Raw genomic sequence first — 16888 nt, forward strand, 5'->3', positions numbered from 1 at the left:
TCACGGATCTTGGCAATTTTATCGGTTGTCTCTTGAACAAGTTCGGGTCCTGTGATTTGAGTTTCACCCACTTCGCTCCAACAGATCGGGGAGCGGCACTTACGACCGTAAAGTGCTTCAAATGGGGCCATACCAATACTGGAATGATAGCTGTTATTATAAGAGAACTCGACCAGAGGTAGGTGCGAATCCCAATTACCTCCAAAATCAAGAACGCAAGATCGGAGCATATCCTCAAGAGTTTGAATAGTTCGCTCAGACTGACCGTCAGTCTGAGGATGATATGCCGTACTCATGTCCAAGCGAGTTCCTAGCGCAGATTGGTGAGATTTCCAAAAGCGGGATATAAAACGGCCATCGCGATCGGATATGATGCTCAAAGGAGTGCCATGGCGGCAGACAATTTCCTTGACATAAAGCTGCGCGAGTTGCTCAACACGGTAGTTTTCACGAATGGGCAGAAAGTGAGCAGACTTAGTCAATCGATCCACTATTACCCAAATGCTATCATGTTTGCTTGCTGTCAAAGGTAACTTGGTAATGAAGTCCATTGCTATACATTCCCATTTCCACGTAGGAATTTCTGGTTGTTCGAGCAAACCAGATGGGCGTTGATGTTCAGCTTTTACCTTAGAACAAGTCAGGCATTTAGCTACGAACACAGCAATATCCTTTTTCATACCGGGCCACCAATAAGTAATGCGCAAATCCTTGTACATCTTATCAGCGCCAGGATGAATAGAATACCGAGATTTGTGTGCTTCACTCAGGATATCAGCGCGAAGATTCTCATCAAAGGGAATCCAGATACGGTTGAGATAACAAAGAGTTCCAGACAGATTAGGGACAAAGTGGGCTTCCGCGCCACACGCTAACTCGGCGCGAAGGTTACCATTACTGATGGATGCGCGCTGCGCGTCACGAATGCGTGATTCAAGATTGCTCTGATTCGGCGCAAAGTGAAGCTGGGTGCGCGGCAAGATACAGTTAAGCTGGCAGGGTTTTCGGCTGAGCGCATCGGCTACCACATTAGCTTTACCAGGATGATACCGGATCTCACAATCGTAATCGCTGATGAGTTCGTTCCATCGGCGTTGTCTCATGTTAAGTTCCTTCTGATCAAAGATATGCTGAAGGCTTTTATGGTCGGTGTAGAGGATACACTTAGTACCATAAAGGTAGTGTCTCCAGATTTTCAAGGCAAAAACAACTGCACCAAGTTCGAGATCGTGAGTTGTATAATTCTTCTCGTGAATCTTAAGTTGCCTTGATGCGTAAGCGATAACCTTGCCTCGTTGCATAAGAACACAACCGAGACCTTGGTTGGAGGCATCGCAATACACGACAAAATCATCATTACCCTCAGGTAGCGCAAGAACAGGAGCTTCACACAACAAACGCTTGAGCGTCAGAAAGGCTTCTTCTTGCTTCGAGCCCCAAATATACGGTTTACCTTTGTGCGTTAGAGCTGTTAAAGGCAAAGCGATCTTCGAGAAGTTTGAAATAAATCGCCGGTAGTAACCAGCTAAGCCCAGAAAGGAACGGATTTCGGTAGGAGTGGTCGGCGTAATCCAGTTCTTGATTGCTTCAATTTTGGATGGGTCGACATGAATACCCATCTTGTTCACAACATGGCCAAGAAACTGTACTTCATCAGACCAGAATTCACACTTGGAAAGCTTAGCATATAGCTGCTCGGCTCCAAGCTTTTGCAACACCAACCGAAGATGTTGCTCATGCTCGGCCTTGGTCTTAGAATACACCAGAACATCATCGATAAACACGATCACGAATTTATCCAAGAAAGGCCTACACACCCGATTCATTAGATCCATGAAAACAGCGGGTGCGTTGGTTAAACCGAAGGACATGACCAAGAATTCAAAATGGCCATAACGAGTTCGAAAAGCAGTCTTCGGAACATCTTCATCGCGGATACGCAACTGATGATAACCAGAACGGAGATCAATCTTCGAGAAACAAGAGGCACCTTGGAGTTGATCGAAGAGGTCGTCAATACGCGGTAAGGGATACCGGTTCTTAATGGTGAGTTTGTTCAACTCGCGGTAATCGATACACATGCGAAACGAACCATCTTTCTTTTTAACGAACAACACCGGAGCACCCCAGGGCGAAGAGCTAGGGCGAATGAATCCTTTAGAAGTCAACTCTTGAAGTTGGCTGGCCAATTCTTGCATCTCAGCGGGCGCAAGACGGTAAGGAGATTTAGCTACGGGGGAAGCACCAGGGACAAGATCAACACGAAACTCAACTTCACGAGCGGGAGGAATACCAGGAAGATCATCAGGAAAAACTTCAGGGAAATCACGCACAACAGGGATATCGCGAAGCTTATTTTCTTCAGCAGGTTTGACCACATGGGCTAGAAATGCAATACACCTCTTCCGCATGAGTCTTTGAGCTTCGGCGCAAGACATAAGTTTAAGACCGCGGGAGGGTTTTTCGCCGTAAATATGAAGATCACCATATTCTCGAGGTATGCGAATCATCTTCTTGGCGCAAATAACTTCAGCGCGGTTCTTCGAGAGCCAGTCCATACCAATGATAACATCAAAACTTCCAAGAGGCATGGGGATGAGGTCGATCAGAAAATCGTTTTCGTTAAGGTTAAGCGTACAATCCTTGATCACAGAGTTAATTAAAATAATTTCACCATTAGCCAATTCAACTGAAAAATCTTCTTTTAAGTTATCGTGCGATCGCGCAAGCTTCTGCTCAAAGGCGCGAGAGATAAAACTTCGATCGGCGCCAGTATCAAAAAGTATAGAAGCATAATTTCCGTTAAGTAAAAATGTACCATTAACTACGTCATTATTCGCTTGCGCTTGGTGCGCGGTTATGTTAAAAGCTCGTCCGCGGGTTACTTGGTTCGAAATCTGGTTCACCGGATTCGCTTGCGTAATCTGAACTTGTAGTCTCGGGCACGCGTTCCGGAAATGACTGGGATCACCGCAGTTAAAGCACGATCTGGGTCGTGGGTTTTGGTAAGTTGGTTGTGGGTTCTGCGGGTAGACTGGTGGTGTTGGCGCAATTGGATTGGCGGGAAGGACTCTACAGTTTTCTGCAAGGTGACCAGCGCGGCCACATTGGGTACAAAGTCGACATAGGACTTGAGGTGGGTGGTGGAGTCTACAGGTTGGGCAAAAAGGGTGGTTTCCTGTGTAAGGTTTCTTAGTTGGCGGAGCAGGGAGTGCTGGATTGGTTAAGGCATAGTTGTGGACTATAGGGGGAGTTGGGTAGGCTGACAGGGGTTGAGGGGCGTATACTAGAGGTTGGTAGGTGGGTTGCTGGACAATGGGCGGGTTGGTAAGCGCATAGGCTTTGCGCCTGCGCTTGAGGTTGTTATGGTTTGAGGGTTCTGGTTTGGTTTCTGTTGGTTCAGGGGCAGTTTTGGTGAGTTTGGTCTTCTCAGTTCCCCGCAGGAACAGGGTTCCTGCTCTGACATGGTTGTCGCTGAGCACAGCGGCCAACTCAATGGCGTCAGGGAGGGTTACTGGGTTTCTGGCCCATACAGAATCTTGAATTTCCATGGGGAGACCCCCAAGGAATTTCTCTATGGCTCGGCGTGAAGGGGTAACAAGGTGAGGGACAAGCAGGCTTAGTTCGTGGAAGCGCGTCGCGTACTCGCGCGCTTCACCGCTGCATTGCTTAAGATTCCAAAATTCTTCCTCCAGGCGCTTAACTTCGTTGGGAGGGCAGAATTCTCGCGTCAAGAGATCCTTAAATTCCTCCCAGAGCATGCTGGTAGCAGCTTCTGCGCCATGCGCATGAGCTACTCCATTCCACCATGTAAGCGCTCTAGATTCCAGGACACTGGAGGCATATAGGGTTCGTCTGTCTGAGGGGCATTGGGTGTGGAGGAAAGTGTTTTCAATTTTCTCGAGCCACTGGAGCATCACGGTGGCTCCTTCAAGACCTGTGAACTTGGGAGGGTTACCCGCATTAAAGGACTTAATGTTGTAACCGGAGGTGTTGGTATTGTTTTGGCTCAAAGCTTGGGCTATTGCGATGGCCATTTCCTGGGAACGGTGCTGCGATCGTCTGCGCGAGGCTTCTCTCCTCTGATGTCGGCGAGATATCGGAGGCATTCTATAAAAGTTTTAATTTTAGTTAATATCTTAGCGTAAAGTAAAATCTTATAAAGCTTAGTTTCGCGGGGTTAGATACCATCAATAGTTAAAGTAAAACAAATGACCCCAAATGCAGACTTAATAAGGGTAACAAATTCGAATCAAGAATCGACAATTCATGTATCACCATGACTTTCCGAATTCCCAATTTAAAATATACGAGTAAACGAGTATTGGAGATTGACGATTCATGTATCACCATGACTTTTCAATCCTCAATATAAAATATACAAGAAAATGAGCATTGGAGATTGACAATTCATGTATCACCATGACTTTTCAAGTCTCCAACCTCAGGACATAATCGTAGATGGAAATTGAAAATCAACTATTCATGTATCACCATGACTTTTCGGATTTTCAACCCCAACGAACGAATATGTAAGTAAAATCAATAAAAATCGAAATTCAACAAAAATCGAAATATCGCGGAATAAAATCATATACTGCGTCTGCGCAAGCATATTTATAAATCACGAGTAATTAACAATAAGCGCGCAAACATGAGATTTCTCTCATGCGCGAGAGGGGACTCTTAGGTATTCTAGGCCGTTACGTCTAACCACCTATCCTAAAGTCACGGAGCTCTGATACCAATCTGTAACACCCCGACCAAAGGCGGATTATACATCGGGGCGCCACATATTGTTTCATTACTCGTGACACTATTGGGTATCAATATTTAATAAATATATTCATTCACGCATGCGCAACGTATACACAAGATATATATAAATAAACCAACATAAATCAATATATTATAAATCAAAATATTCGAACAGCAATAACTTGTCTTGATACATTTTAATCTAGGTCCAAAATAAAGAACTTCCTACGTGTCCTCGAACTCCAAAACAGCTACTGCAAACCTGAACATGTGTTAAAATAAACGTCAAACACTTGCGTGTTGGTGAGAAATCAAGTTTAATAGTCAATACATAGATTAAGCTGCACGCAACATGTGTATGTCTGGTTTTCAACAAGGGTGTAATCCGATCGGGACCAACTCTAAGATTCATAGACTGCCAGTGCTCACAATTGAGCTCACAAACAAGACAAGCTGTGCATGTGTAAACAAAAGAGAAAATCATAAACGATAGTTCTCCCGTGTTCATCTAATGGTACCATGAGAACTGCGGAATAGACCGACAAGACGGTTAATGATCCACACATACAAATAAACAGCCAAGTCTACGTCCTCAACACATGGGATACTGCGCGACTAAAGTTCATAAACAAGTTTAAGACTCTAAGTTTGTATGAACACATGAACATCCCAAAACATTAAAAGCAAAAAGGGATTAGGTACGAGATTACTCACTTGATAATCGATGCGGTGTAAGATAAAGCAAGAACCAACTTTAAACAAGCACAAGTTAACCTATAAATAAGATTATCGTTTTAATGATTTGTTTTAAGTCTTGATTATAGGTTAGCATAATTAATAAGTAAATTATTATATATACTATATATTACCGGAAATCAGGGCAGAACAGGAGAGACGAAGGCAGAGAGGAAGACAACAGCAAGGAGCAAGAGAGAACAGGAGAGTTTAATTTAAGTGTTTGTGTGTGATGTGTTAGGAAAAATAATATTATTATTTATAGAGAAACCCTAGGGAACACAATCCCTAGAAAAGGGGAAAAGATCTCCAAAAAGTAAAAGATTCCAAAAGCAAAAGATATCAAAAGATATGGCAGCTGCAGGGGGCAAAGGAAAAGCTGACAGGGAACAGTAAACAGGCATGGGCGGTTCAGATAAAGGTACTGGTCAAAGCATGGAAAAGCAGATCTCCAAAGATATTGTCAGTCACTTTTTCTGTCAACCAATGGGGTTGGTACGCATGCTGCGCCGAAAGTAACTTTTCAGACATAAAGCAGATTAGGTCAACAGCACAGAAGATAAGACAACACAAAGCTAACGGCTAGATTAAACAGGAGACTCAAGGGTTAAGCGCGAGAAGGCATCGAGCGCGAAGGCAAAAGTGCGCGAGCGCGAAGGCAGACAGAACCAACCTTAACACGTCGCGGGAAGAATTACATTTCTACGCGCGCTGCGGGAAGAACTTTAATTCTAGGCGCGTCGCGAGAACTATATTCCTTAGCGCGTCGCGGGAAGAACGGTATCCATAGCGCGCCGCGGGAAGAACTAAAATCCTTAGCGCGCTGCGGGGACAGTTCGTCTCGCGTATCGCAGTAACAGGTGGTCTTCACGCAGGCTTCCTTGTAAGGAGTCTGGCGCGTGGAGCTGCGCAGACAACCTTAGGCGGGAAGGAACAAAGGACAGGGAAACAAGGCTTAAGGGCGGGACGGCGACAAGAGGGAAAAGAAGGCGGAAAGAGAGAAGAAGAGGGATGGGACGGCGGAAAGGAAAATATATTTTTATTAAAAGTAAAATATAAGTATAAATAAATATTAAATCATAAAAGAAAGAGATCGGATAGGAGAAACGGGTACCTGGGTCGGGTCGGATCGGGGCAGATGTCACACCAGATTCCGGGAAGCGATAAACAGGAGTCTGAATTTGGGAAATCTTGGTGAACCACTCCGTCTCCTGGTAATTGGAAGCCGGAAGATTAGGAAGTGCCCTCCCATTCTTGAACGTCATCGCAATGGGAATGACGCGAGCGGAAATGTAGAAAAATTCACGCTTCCAAGAACGAAGACTACGCTCAGTAGCGCAGATCTTCAAACCCTTGATCGGAGTGACAAGGGTATACCAACCCTGGACGCACCTCCAAGTATAGAAGGTCATCAGGCGGTCGACTCGAGGCTCGATATCCAAAATACGGCACACCCATTCGAAATGGCGAACTTTAGCAATTGCCATTGGGTGCACCTCTGTCAAATGAACACCGTGTTTCTCCAAAACACGGTATACGAACTTCGTTAATGGGAATCTTAGATTCCCATATATGAAGAACGAAGCGTAAACCCCTATCTTGCCCTTAGGGGCGTCGTATACCGTCTGGTTGGTCTCCGGAAACTCCGGCTCATAGGGCTCCAGCATGAATTTCTTGACGATGTAATGGTATACATCGACAGAAAGAGTACACTGACACTCGCCAGCAGTACTCTTATCGTCCTTATCAGACACTGACGTCAGGTTCTAGGGAAAAACGTCGGACTCTTCGACGTTAACCTCTGGGTTATGAGGAGATGAAGAAGTCATTTTTTAATGTTAATGAAATAAAGCGGTTTCAGGAGAATGCTCGCCGGAAAAGATGAGTATTCGCCGGAAATCGCTTAAAAGAAAAAGAAGAGTGAAGTGAAGATAATGGACGAAATACACCCTCTCCACCTTATATACTCATCGCAATGAATGCGATGAATTTAATGCGGATGAGAGAGAGAGCGTAGGAGCAATGACACGGCGACACGTGTGGGTAAAGCAAGCTGGCAACAGATGTCAGAATGGTGCGTGCCATGAAACTCGCGCCCACACACCTGAAAAAGCGTTCAGATTGACCACATGCTGTCACGTCGTCATAACTTCCTGCACATCCTGAAACCGCCAGAAGACGCCAACGTCCTTTCAGCCGTTTGGACTATCCTTATCCTTTCACCAACCCTTCGAATTTCAAAAAGATTCAAAAATAAGAGGGAATATACCCCCTTACCTTGGAAAGCAAGAAACCATAAGACAAGTGCGGGTACAGTGTCAAGGCGAAACCCTTCAAATACTTAGCACTTGCAGGGAATTGAAGCCAAGAAGATCGATCTTATGGGCCATGCTTGCGGAAAGAGAAGTAACACCCCCGCATAGCGGGAACGTTGAGAACTAGATTGTTTGAAGCTTCAAGGTGGAATTGGTTGTTTAACATAACTGATCACTATGTCTAAAACTACCAAAACCTCGTGGAGAATCTACACAAGTGAAACTCAACGCTCCCGACTTGCGAAGAGGTTACACACCTACCCGCATCATACCCAAATATCAGGCGGAAAAGTCGGGAATTTTCTGCAAGTGACATTAGGAAAACTGCGGGAAGAATCCCCACGGAGAACCCTAAAAAACGAAAACCCCTTTTTAAAACCCCTTGCTTAAATCCACAAGTTCCCCTCACTTATTAACAATTCATGAGAAGAACAATGGACTGGGGGGACTTGAAGAGGTAGGTCCCCGCAAAGCCCAGTTGGACCCGCAAGACTCACCTTGAAGAGGTACGTCTGCGCAAAGACCAACTGGATCCGCAGGACCCACCATGCTCAGAGAGATGAAGACCTTACACGCAGTAAGCCAGCTGTCCCCGCAGGAAAGCCTCCCTTGGTACAGTACCCTGCCTGTTCCCGCAGCTGTGGGTACAAGCCAAGAAGGAAGGTTACCCGCACTAACAGTAAGGCTACACGCATAAGGCACTAACTCTTATACTTCAGTAATGTCACCTGAAGAAGGAATGAGCAGGGCGGGAATATTCCCGCCCAAAAGAGTCAGTCCGTACGCTTCTATAAGATCTTTTGTAATATACCTACCAAGGTATGGACAAATAGACAAGATCTGACAAAAGCAACCCATGAACCAATCACGGGGTGACAGCTCACTGACAATAGTACAAGGAGGAGCACGCTCCAGTACAAAATGTCACTATCAGCCGCTGCCTACCCACCAACTCCCATCATGGCACGAACGTAGCCCATAGTTGGTGGAAAATGAATATTATATACAGCTGGCCGTACCTGCTTGGAAACCTACCTTCGGCTATAAATACTCCAGCACCCTGGAACGGTATCATCATCTTCTCTCTAGCTATTTCTCTCTATATACATTTATATTCAGAGCAACCTAGTCTGATTCTCACGCCGGAGGGTGGTCACAAGGAGGAACCCCCCCCCCCCCCTATTCTCAGTGACGAGCTCACGGTGTCTGTTTTGCAGGTTGAGAAGAATAACCATGTTTTCCGGACCTAACCCTCGTGGGAAACATCTACTTAACCCTAAGATTATCCTTAATCTGTCGGGGTCACTTAGTGTTTCTTCAGAAACTTACTACTTGGAATCCAACGGATTCTCTGTTTTCTTCTTGTTCTTTCCAAGAACTGAAACAAATAATTTTTTGTCCATAATCATAATTTATTTATATTCATTCTATCAATAAACATTAACCTGTTTTTGTTCTTTGGGGCGATCATGATTTGTTGATATAAATAAAGCTATAACGTGTATGTGTGTGTGCACGCACAAACGTGTATGCTAAATAAGATGTAGGTCTGCCTCTGAACACTAAGTTATAAGAGGATTTTAAAATAAAATGAGTAAATTTGATAACGATTGATAATAGATGAGACCATTACGTGTCAATATCCTGTTTAAATAAATTTATCTGAATCTGAAAAGTCATGAATATAACTTGACAATATGATCACACGTTACGACTTTTAATATGATTCATACATTTTAAAGCTAAAGGTTTAATTTTATAAATTAGAATTTGTCTTTTACATATTTTTTTTCCTATAAGATACAATCAAATTTCTCCCCACTACCCGCCAAAATCATGCATTTATTGATACGAAAGTAATGTCAAACTACCACTAAGATTCTTCACTAAAGAATCATGTTGTATACATGACGTGTATTCCAAGGTTCTAACTAATAGCGTGATCAACTAAAATTGGCCTTGGTACACGACTATGATGTTTGTTGGTTTATAATTCAACTAACATATTATGTTTCTAAGTCAATGATATCAATAATCTTGGTATTATAAAATAGTTTACTTGATCATCTATCAAAAGTTTTTTACTTTTTAGTCTAACATTATTAAAGTGTATACGGAGAAAAGATAGGATACAATAATACATTAGCGTACAATAGGTACGCGAATACCATATATTTACGAAATCGATCCATGAAATCACATCCAAACATTTTGGAATCGTCAATATATATCCAATTAATCATTGGTTCACCGAAAAACAGTTTTGGATCGTTAATGGATCATTTTTTTATACCTTTTTCACGAAATCTGTTTTTGAGCGTTTGCTGAGCGTTTTAGTTTTTTGGCTAAACGTTTTAGTTTTTGCTTAGCGTTTTAGAATTTTTTGCCTTTGAGCGTTTAGTTTTTGCTTAGCGTACCTATCGTACGTTAAGACATTATTGTACAGTATCCCAACCTAGCGTATATAATTATATATAATGGTGATACTTTCAAAATAGTTGAGGATTCTGTTCTCATTATGGATACAGATATAAACTTATGAGTAAGTTACTTGCTCCAAAACTTTTTTTTAGCTATAACTGTCACACCCCGACTAAAGGCAGCGGAACATGCCGGGGTGCAACGTTGATTGGACAAATACACAAGACACTATTGAAAGTGACAATATTTATTCAACTCATTTTTATTTCATAAATCAATAAACAACACATCTCGTTCATACAAACAAACTCAATACAAGTAAACAATTATATTGTTCGTTTTACTAATATCCTAATAGTCTTGGTAACGTTTTTCGTCAAGTCCTCATGTCAACAAAAGTCAAACCTGTAACATTGCATAAAATAAAGTTTGTCAACACAAAGGTTGGTGAGCAATTTCATGGTTTTTGAACAATATGTATATAATAAGAAATGCCACAATCTTGTACACAACACAATAAATAAAAGCAACAATTTGGATAATAATGAGATCGCTAAAACATTAGCGACACCTGTCATAAGAGAATACCAGATGGTTCGGGATTTTTATATGAGGTAGTTAATAAGAATACATTAACTGCACCGTTTATAAGAGAATACCAAATAGATTCGGATTTCATGAGGTCGTTAATAAGAATACACTAAAGGCACCGTGCTATAAGAGAATACCAGATAGTTCACGGATTTATAAATTAACCAACCAAAAGCGGTAAACGCATAAGTACATAAGCATGTAAGTATAGAACACCAAATCGAGCATTTATTTAAGTAAAGTATACAATAAAGTTTGTGATTTACGACTCAAGTATAAAACATTTAGATTGAAATAAGTATGCAATATCACCCCCAATACGAAAGATGGAAAACAGCGAAATGAAAGTACTCACATTTAAGTATAAAACTTGGTCGGTAAAAGACGGGAAAACGGAAGGACGAGTCTAACGAGCAAGGCCTAAATAAAAGTAAAAGCCTTGAATTAGAATGGTTGTTTTAGGAAATCTTTAAAATAAAAAAGATAGGATGTGTAAACGATTAAAGTTTAAGGTTTAAAATGTAACAATTTAAGAAATTATGATAATAACCCTTTAAAAATGTAAGTTTGCTCGAAACCGGTTTAAAGTATCTAACCTTAATATTTACTTAACCTATGTTAAGTAATAAGGTGAGAGAAATGCAAAAAATGCAAGTTCCTTTGGGATAAAGATACTAAAACGGGTCTTTAATGAGTGTTTCGGGTTGTTGGTTCGGGTCTTGATAATTGGTCAAACCCAAAGTCAACCTTTCAAGATAATGAATGTTATGAGATAACTCAATAAAACTTATTAAGACTTAACCAAGTATGTAGTTCTATTGTTTTAGAACTAACAACGCACGTTAAGCGAGTATTCGGTTTTGTCGGTCCAAACTATGTTATGAGATCAAGTTGGATCCAACATTTTCAAATACTTAAGAAAATATTTAAAATCAGTTTGTAAACTATTTTTAAAGAAATATACAAGTCTTGATAGCTAAAAACACACTTGTGTGTCTTAAGCAAGTAAAAATCGGATTGGTTCGGTTTCCATCTCACAATACGTTCCTTGATGGTTTCCATATGCTCAAATAACCAAGAACTTGTATAATAATGTACAAATGAAAATACTTAAGTTTTACAACCAAAAAGTTAACAATAAAGTCTTTTAAACGAAAGTTCGGTTTGGTTCAGGTTTCATCTCACAACATGTTCCTTGATGGGTTCCACACGCCCAAATATTAAATAACTTGTAAAAATGATTTTTGAAACTTAAATCTAACATAAAGCATGTTTAAAACAATTATTTAACAAAAACTAGTAAAGAAGTTCGGTTCACAGTTTGGATAATTTACGGTTAAACCGAGGTTAGTCTCTACAAACCCCATCATTGAACTTCATAAATATGACAAACAAACTAAAAAAAGCATAAGTTAAACAAGATTAATATGTGCAACAACTTATATAAGTGTATATATATCAAGGACCACAAAAGTCCTACATGAATCCTTGCCTTACGAAGTCTGAAACTTAACCAACCGGAGTCGAAAAAGTAACTACCAAAGGTAACAAGGGGTGTGTATTATATATATGTTGTGCCACCATATTCAAGTGTTAGTAAGACTATATGAACAAGTTAGAATGAAAGATTATGGTTAGTTCGACTTGAGAAGTCAATTACTAAAAATATGAAGAACAACCTTTGAATCTCTTGAGAATTTTGAGTGTAAAGATGAAGTGAGAGCAATGGTGAATGAAGGAAAGGGTCTTGATAAAAGGGGATAAGGTTGAGAGGATAAGCAAGAGGTGTAGAGGGTAAAAAATTCGGATTTGGGTTAAATGATATAAGCCACAAACAACAACTAATATATGCTGCAAACCTGAGGCCGCCACCCACGACCACCCTGCCCCTTGGTGGCCGCGTGGCGCGACGCCCCTCAGGGGTGGGGTTGGTCAGCTCGTCTTGCGAGGTTCGTTATGTGTCCCGGAAGTTCGTTTTTGATGTAATTTGCTCGTTTTAAAGGCGTTTTCGAATCCGTAAAAGGGTTTTTTCAGGTTAAACAAATGGGAATGATTTGGTAACATAAAATCCAATATTTTATATATTTGAAATGTTCGGGATATAAATCGGGCCGGTTAACGAGATAAACGACTACACAAACGAATACAAATAGGACCCGAAATTAACGAATGTCACAATAACGTACATCAACAAATGATGAACCAATTCATCACAAATCATTTCCATAATAACTAATAGCTATCTTTGATTGACTTTATAGTTATACCCATAAAATGGTACTCATATTCTGGAAATGAATTGTTGAAGCACTACTATTAACTCTAAACATGATGGTGTTCATGATGTTTTATTTGATTGTTAATGATATTTAATTGTGCTCATATTGATTGGCTTATACTATATCAGGAACATTATACGTGACATAGCATTGAAATATTAGAAACGTTATCGTGAAATATAATGGCAAGTCACTCATTGGTGCGAACCATGTCAAGTTGTTAAGATCATGACGACTGATGGAACAATATATAGACTAAAAACACGAGATAAATTTTACGAATTTGAAAAGACATTTAAATCAAGATATTCAAGTACAAGAATTTGACAAAGTACAACCTCCACCAATGATACATGACGTTATCACCAGCTATCATTAACATTGAGAAATCATCTAATTACATTCAAGTAGAAAAATTCATGAGCAATATTTTATGAGGTAAACCATCTATTAAGACAAAGTTTTTGGTGGTTATTTGGGCCTCACCCACCTGCCACACAAGCAAGGTGGGCGCCAAACACTACTACACACCATGTGAAGCTGGGCGTCATCAAGAAGCCACACCAAGGGAGTAGCGTCACAATAACACAACATCAACACCATTACAAGTTTCTTGTTGGTCCAACCATCATCATCTCAATTAATTACCCCATCCATTACACATGATTCATGAGTTGGTTAGTTAAAAGTCACTACTTACATGACAGTGACATGATGCTTAACTAACTAATTCACAACACATGCATAGTTTAAAGAAGAAAATTTCTATTTACATTCGCCGACTTTATAAAAGAGTGTCTACATTATCATCTAATGATAAAAAACATATGTCTCTCACACCTTCAAAATAATTAGGTTTGGGTGAATCAACATCTCAACATAACCCTAGAAAAGAAAAAAAGCAATTGGGGTATGTAAAGTTGCACTAGAAGATGCAATATTTCCCACTTAAAGTTTAACAACAAACAACTCACATCAAAATTTTTACAGTGTATGGTGAAAAAGGCAAATGCTTTATTTTGATACGGTGATCTACAAACAAATGTGGTATATATTGATTGAATTTATAAGTAGAAATAACTGAATGCATGCCGATCATGATATAAAATTCATGAATAAAGCTTTCGGCTCGAGAATCTAAAAAGAAACAGTTGACCTTCTGTTCTAATGACATTGGGATGATGATTCCATACCTGACTTAGTAAAGAATTCTCATAATTGTGGGTTTCTTCTTTGATGCATGGTGTTCCTGTCTTCCTGGGTGAGTCACACCTTAAACATAAAAATCAGTATAAATAGTTGACATACCATCTTAGGAACAATCAGTTAGATATTGTGGGTGATTCCAAACGCTGTTAATTTTTTTTTAAAAAGAAACACTTTTCGTAAAACATTTCTAAGTGTTTACACGTCATTCTCGTATTTAGATAAAAACATTATGAGAATAGAAATTGTGGCCATGTGCATATGTTACTAACTACTAAAAATCTTAATATGAACGATGACTATAAGTTACGTGCAGAAAATGATTTGCCATTTCATATTCGAACTAAAAATGATACAACTTCAACTTGAAGGGGCTAAACGAAATATATACAAATTCTGAGGGCTATTTCCGTAAACTATCCAACGGAATATTATTATTATAAAACAGTCCCGTGCCTAATTACTTTGAAATCGACGTACCATTTCAGTTATGCGTCGTGTAAGCTCTTTGACCTATAGTTTTCATTGGTGGACCTACACCTTTGATTTGATGTAGGTGTAGGTGTCGGCCGACTCATGTGATAAATTTTTTTTAAGGTATATAAATGTCAAAATCCTGATCGAACCCTGTAAAATTTTAACATCGACCTTCTTCCGGCCCCTGTGAAAATTTTTTCCTAGATCCGCCATTGATAGTTATAGTTAAAAGATATCGCTAACATGGTACGTGGTTCAACTTTTTTATGTATGTTATATTGAAGTTTAACATCTTCATTTTTTTTCTATGTTTTACGTTTCGGTCTAACTTTTGCAAGTTAACACGTTGCAATGCGCATGCATAGTTTAGTTTCTTCACATTTTTTTAAAGAACTTTAACCGCCCTGTCAGACCATAACTTTTTTTCTATAATTTACGTTTCAGTCTAACTTTTACGAGTTAACACACGCGCATGATTCAACGCTTTTCATTTTTCTTTTGGTTTGGTTTAACAGTCCCATTACGACGGGCCCTAAAAACTAGTTGTTATTAGGAAAAATAGTTTTAAATAATCTTAATTATATTAATTATGTAAATAAAAATCTCAACTTCATACTTGGCTGATGACGGTTTAAACTAAATGCGTATTTTTTTTTCCAATGGTTCATGACTAACGGATGGTTAACACTGTTAGTTTGTTGCTTACGTGACACACCTAGCGGGTCATTGGAAAAAGTATACATTTTATCTTGTATGATTCAAAACCAATTTTCTTAAAAAGAAACAAATTATTTTAGCCACTTTATGCTGGCACATAGATATTTATTAGCTTGGTGCCCGCGTGATGCAGTGAGGTACACAGCTCAAACACGACATCGAACGCATAAGCGGTTACCTCACTATAGCACGCATGTAGCCTGACTATAGTATGCATGTAATGCGACGTCGGACGTATAACCATTCGTCGGTGAACGGGTAACTCGATCTGAAACATGACCCAAGCCCACCAGACCTGTTGCGGCCCTAATTGCATGTCACGTAACATGTTATTTTTAAAATTTTAAAAAGTATAGCAATATCATACTCAAATTAAAGAGAATAAAATGCTCGTTTTTATGGTGTAATTTTTTTAAAAAAAATATTAACTTGTAAAAAAATTATGGCTGTTAAAACTTCGTGGGGTTGTTGGTTTATAATAAGTGGGTTGATATGTAACTATTTAATAAGTTAACAAAACTTACCCTTAAGTTTAAGGACCATAATTGTAAGTATGTTTCAAACTAAATTGTTAAAACTTTAACGATGATCTTAGTAAGCAAAGACTATACTATCCCTAGATTTTCAAAATTAGTTGCATTAGTGATTATACTTTAAGCAATAGTGATTGTACCTCTTAAAATTTAAGAGGTCCTTCACTCATGCATTATATATTGTATAGGTATAGATATAGATTAACAACTAGACATGACATATAAACTCCGTTAATTCATATGGTAGAAAATACCCTTTTAGTTGGCACCGTCACATGCATGACTAGGGATGGCAATGGGTCGGGTCTGGGTCGGGTTTAGGTATTCCCAAACCCATACCTGGTTATTAAAGTCCGTCCCAAACCCGTCCCAAATCCATCGGGTTTTAATCTGGTAATTACCCGTCGGGTTTCGGGTTTTCCCATCGGGTTTTAGGTTTCTTATCGGGTTTTAAGAAAATACCCGTCGGGTATATCCGACTCGGGTTTTGACAAAATATAAAGATAAAATATCTTAAATAATTGACATACACAAATTTCGACATATAATATATTTGGAATATAGCATATATATAATATAATAAGTTACATCGAGCACATCGGGTATATAATCGGGTAAATGGGTTTATGTTATCGGGTAATCGGGTCGGGTAATCGGGTATATTAGAAATCCCAAACCCGCGAAAAATTTCAAAACAAATCCCAAACCCTAATGGGTCAGATATTACCCGTCCCATTTATATCGGGTTTCAGGTTTTCCCATTGGATTCGGGTTTCATTGCCGTTCCTATGCATGACTTAAGTTGGGATTGTTATTATTATATTATTTTATAATGATTATTATTACTATAAAAATA

This window comes from Bidens hawaiensis, unplaced genomic scaffold (assembly GCF_021521415.1).
Source record: "Bidens hawaiensis isolate Kalapana, Puna unplaced genomic scaffold, B.hawaiensis_p1.1 tig00001576_1, whole genome shotgun sequence".
Taxonomy (NCBI): domain Eukaryota; kingdom Viridiplantae; phylum Streptophyta; class Magnoliopsida; order Asterales; family Asteraceae; genus Bidens; species Bidens hawaiensis.